The sequence below is a fragment of the Meleagris gallopavo genome, chromosome 2 (genome assembly GCF_000146605.3).
Source record: "Meleagris gallopavo isolate NT-WF06-2002-E0010 breed Aviagen turkey brand Nicholas breeding stock chromosome 2, Turkey_5.1, whole genome shotgun sequence".
Classification (NCBI taxonomy): Eukaryota; Metazoa; Chordata; class Aves; order Galliformes; family Phasianidae; genus Meleagris; species Meleagris gallopavo.
In genome coordinates this window covers 65,842,793-65,847,943 of record NC_015012.2, presented here as the reverse complement: position 1 = coordinate 65,847,943, position 5,151 = coordinate 65,842,793, and positions in this window count along the sequence as shown.

Genomic DNA, 5,151 nt, shown 5'->3' with positions numbered 1-5,151 from the left:
AAGGAAAGGAAAGGAAAGGAAAGGAAAGGAAAAAGTTTACTGTCTTCTTTAGCTTTATCCAACAGCTGAGATTTACTAGCACACTGTTATTAGCTCTCTTAATTGCTAGAATGTGGCTCTTCATGTTTTACTGTTGTATTTTAATTTTCTTTCTTCAGTCCTCTCTTCTTCAGCAGGCTGGAAGTTTTTTAATGTAATTCTGGCCTTTGCATGCAATACTGTGAACAGATTGGTGTTGTCAGGGAATTATATCCAATCTGTGTTGAGCTTTGAAGAGGAATTGTTTATGATTAGGTGATTTACACTTCAAGTGGGCAGAAGATGGCAAGGCCTATAATTAGAAGGAGGGAAATTTATCTCCCAACAGCATGTTCCTCCCTCTGAGCAGAGCCCTAGAGTCAAAGAAGGGCAGATGTAAACACACTTCTCCTCCAAGCTGGCTGATTCTGCACCTGCGTTTGATTGAGTCTGGGTTATTGCTGCCAGGAACAACAGTTGGACTTGAGCCTGGTTAGAAAAGGCAAATTCTGTCACCACTGTCTTTGCTTAGCTTTTCTGATGTGTTTTCTAAAATATTCTATGGAAGTACTTCTGCTTCTTCTGACTTAGTTGGCCAAAAGTGCATGAACAAACAACAGCACATTATCTGCTCTTGATTTGAGCGGTCATGGGTCATGTGCAGAATAGAAAAGAAATCAAATAACCCTAGAATAATGCTAAATGATGTATGTCTGAAACTGAACAGAGACATTGTTGATGCCCAAAATCTTTTCCTTAAATCTGTGCAGCTGTATCACACCCCTATTCTTTGCCTCTAACTCTACTGTGCATCAGCACTGTCTCTAGGAGGGAACATCAATAAGCAAATTAGATGTAAAAACCTCTGTTCAGAAGTCCAGAAAACTCCAGCGATGATGGGGTGCCTCCCAGAACATGAAATGTAATCTAAAAAGTCTTTTCTATAAACAGGGACACTGGGCAGTTCAAATTGTTTTTTTTTTTTCTTCAAATGTTTCTAATTATTCAGTGCTTAACTACATTTCTTAATGGAGTAGTGCAACTAATCCACAGATTAAATTATTGTGCATTTGAAAAAAAACTCTAAGAACTTGAAAAGCTCAGAATTTATCTCAGCTAAGCTTTTGAAGTGATAGAATTGTCCCTTGACTCAATTTAAAAGTAATAACAAATGTAATCATACATTTAGGTAGACATAAAAAATTGAAAAAACATAAAAACATAAATGGCAAATAAGAAGGCTTTCTCATGGGCACAAGTTATTTTGTTTTGTTCTTGCTGTGCAAGAAGCTGATTCTTGTTGAGCTTTTTTCCTGCTACTTCACTACAGCACTGAGAAAAATAAATCCTTTGGAAATCCATTAAGAATTGCATTTATGAATTGAAAGAAAAAAGTATGATGCCAGACCAAATCTCTATACCTAAGAAATCTTCACTGATCCCCAGTACTTTTGGTCTATCTTATTTTCATCCAATTCAAAGGTACTGCCATCCAAGATGCTGTTGTGAAAGAAGGAAGGAAGGTTACACAGTTCTTTTTTATTACTGTAATTATTACGTTATATATTTTTAAACAAAATCTTTATGTTTATTTTATGTAGTAAACAGTTTTTGCAACAAACACTTGCAAAGGTTTGTAGAACCTTTCTAAACCATTTTTTCAGCTTCCCTCCCCTCTCCCCCCCCCAGTTCCTCACCTAATAAATGTACTGTAATTAGTTTCTATTGTTCAAAAAGGATTTTCTGTGCAATGTGTTATAACCATAAAAGGGTCTGATTATCTCTTATAGAGGACAGCACAACTGTTCAGAATGTCTTCGGCCTCCATGGTGCACTGCTTTAGGACATAGCTTTAGGGATTTAGTTAATCTCTCTGTCAGTTGTTGTCCAGGAATGTTATATTCATTGAGTTTAAAGATGCAAAAGAATCTGTTTTACAAAGACTCTGAGCCTTGACAGGAAAGGACAGGTAATTTCCTAAATATGTACGTATAGGAAGAAACTGCATGTTGCTGATATTCTTTTTGCGTAAACAGAGAGATAGGGACTGAACAAGGAAGCAGTGTAGTTAAAATAGTGATGCTTCCATAAGGATTGAATATTTTTTTTTCTCCTTAATATCTGTACTTCAGAAACACAGGTGAGAATTAAACAAATAGGAAGTAGTAGTACGATTGTTTTTATAGAATCCTTAGAGTAAGAAGGAACCTTTAGGGGTTATCTAATCCAACTTCCCTGCAATGAGCAGGGACACCTACAGCTAGACCAGGTTTCTCAGAGCCTGGCCCAGCCTGGCCTTGGATGTCTCCAAGAATGAGACTTCCACATCTCTCTGAGCAACCTGTTTTAGTTTTGTCAAAGACTGCATTGAGTACTTGAATTTATTTTCAAAACTCTTTTACCAGAGGAAATAAATGAAGTCAAAGTTTAAAAATGTGCTGTGGAAATCTTACTTAACATAGCAATATATAATTCATTTAAATGATCATGTGTCTAAGTTTGAAAAAAAGCCAAAAAACTTTTCTTTAGATTTCTCCCAAAACAGATGTTTTTAAACATATTTTCTTTGTGGTGATAGTGACGGAGCACTCTCTGGACTTCCCAGAGAGTTGTGAAGTCTCCTTTTCTGGTGATATTTAAGACCTGTCTGGATGCCTACCTGTGCAACCTGATGCAGGGAGTCTGCTTTGCAGAGGGGTTGGAAGTGATCTCTGGATGTCCCTTCCAACCCCTGTTCTGTGATATCTGTACCATATGAGCATGAAAATATGTTTCAAAGACTTTTCATGTTTAATAACAGAAGTAGATTACAAGGGAAAAAAACTTGCCAGTTCTGATGATCATAATTTAAGTGATACATTGCCTTTCCTACTCCAATAAGTTGTCAAAATCTATCAACAAGGTCACCATTTTCAAAGTTTACGTTTCTTCTATCAGCAAAACTGACTTAAGCATATTGACTTCTGCTACTGGATTGGAAACATTACAGGGATTTTCAAAGCCAGCTTTTTCATGGTAGTTAAGGACAGGAATTTAAAAAGCAGAACATTCCTACTTCCCACTAGAAGTTCATCTTCAGATCATTATCTTTGAAAATAGTGATATCTAGTGACTTCCTATCAGCACATTTTTATTCCTGTTAACACATTGCAAATGAGGATAACAATTCTGATTTTTATTTTTACTTTTAGAATTTCATTGACAGGTGACAAATATTGAACAAATACTGGACTAAAAAGCTGGAAATGTATGTAATAGAGCTGCTGGTCAGTGCTGAAATAATGCAGAGTAGGAATTTCTGAATGTCACTAGTGTGTTTTCATGACTTTATGGTTGCAGTTTCACTTCTGTAGCATTCTGTGTTTGGCTTATTTGTGTCATGCTGCAGGAAGCAGTACAGAAGCTAGGAGTCAAGCTCCTAATCACTATATACTCCAGCATGAAAATTAGTTTTCTGATATTAAATTCTGTAGGAATTAATGTTGTAATAGGAAGGTTGGATACAGACATGTTATAAATAGTCACTAGTCACTAGTACCACTGCACGTAATGTACCCTATTTTTTCCTCCTCCTCTGGAGCACATTACCTCATTACACCAGCTGTAGCAGGGCTACATTTTCTGCGGGGAATTAGCTTGTTTCTGGCAGAGGCATAGTACCGGTAGCCCCTTGGCTTTGAGGATGCTTTGACTTGCTCTCCTGACACAGTACTGGCAACATTTTGACTCTCAGTGCAGCACTGGAGCTTCTCTGTGAAGCCAGAAGCTGGAGGGTTGTGCCGAGCAAACTCTGTGATGCCAGCACCACAGCAGGAAGGACAGGACTAGCACAGAAGAAAAAAACCTTCAAGATTTTCCCTGCAAATCCCTGCTTGGCATTATATACTCAGCATTCAAATGCATAGTGAATATCAGGTCACATTCATTAACTTAGGCTTCACTTCAACTAGCTGATTAAACACATAAAACAAATGAATATTGCCCTTGATTTCAATTAGATCATTCAATATAAACCTAAGCAAATGCTATTCATGGCTGCACTGCTGTTTCATAATAACATCTAAGCCTTCATCTGAACGGATAGAAAAGGGTAGATAAGTCTGTCCGCTAAAGCATATAAGAAAAGACGCACTCAAATTCAGGATTCATCTTTTGTGTTTATTCTCTGTAGGCTGCAAACACAACCTAAGCTGCTAACATGATAAAAGAAATACAGTTTTTGTAAGGGTAAGATATTGAACTGACTTCTTGTTCATTGTTACTCTTCCCCTGGAAATAGAGGCAAAATCACACTGGCAAAAATGATGAATCAAGTGGTCATTCTGGATGTATCACTGATCTGTGAATGATCCATTGAATGTGTTTGCTTTGGCATTTGCGAGCATCCCCAACTGTGGATCACATACAGCAGCCAAACACAGTGGGATGCTACACATTCTGTTCTTCAAAAATTCAGGGACGCGTTTCATCCTGACCACTCAAAGGCAGCAGATTTCTAAGAAGAAATTGACTTCAGTGAGCTTATCTTGGACTCTTATGTCTACTTAAAAATGGCGTGTCTAAATTTCATTCATTTGTATGGTTGCCATTAGAATAGATTAATCAGATCTTTTGGAGTGCATGCTATACTACTAAGCACTATAGAAATGCCTGTAGATAATTTTTTTTTAAAGTAATTGTCATCATTGTCTTCACATTTGCTCAGAAAGCTCTTAAAAGCCCTTTCTGACCCTTTCAAATTCAGTCATTTGTCTTGAAAAATCATCTGCTTACTGCGTGTTTGTGTAATGCCATGAAAGACTGTGAAAAAGTGAAGGCTGAGGTTTTAAGAACTCTGAAGAACAGATGTCATGATCTGATTTTCTTTCGGAACTGAAACAAAAATTATATGGGAGAGACTGGAATGAGAAATGGTTGTAAAGAAGGTGCAGTGATGCGTGCACAGAAAGTGTACTGTATTTACTTGTTGTGCGCAAGATCTGTCATCACTAATAGAAACTGAGACAAAAAAGGCATTGAATGCCTTTTCCTTTTCCTCCATGATTGTTAGATGGCATTCACTTCAAATATTAGTACAATTTTGTTTTCCCTCTAAATCCTCTTACGATTGAAGAAGACTTTTTAATTTTTCTG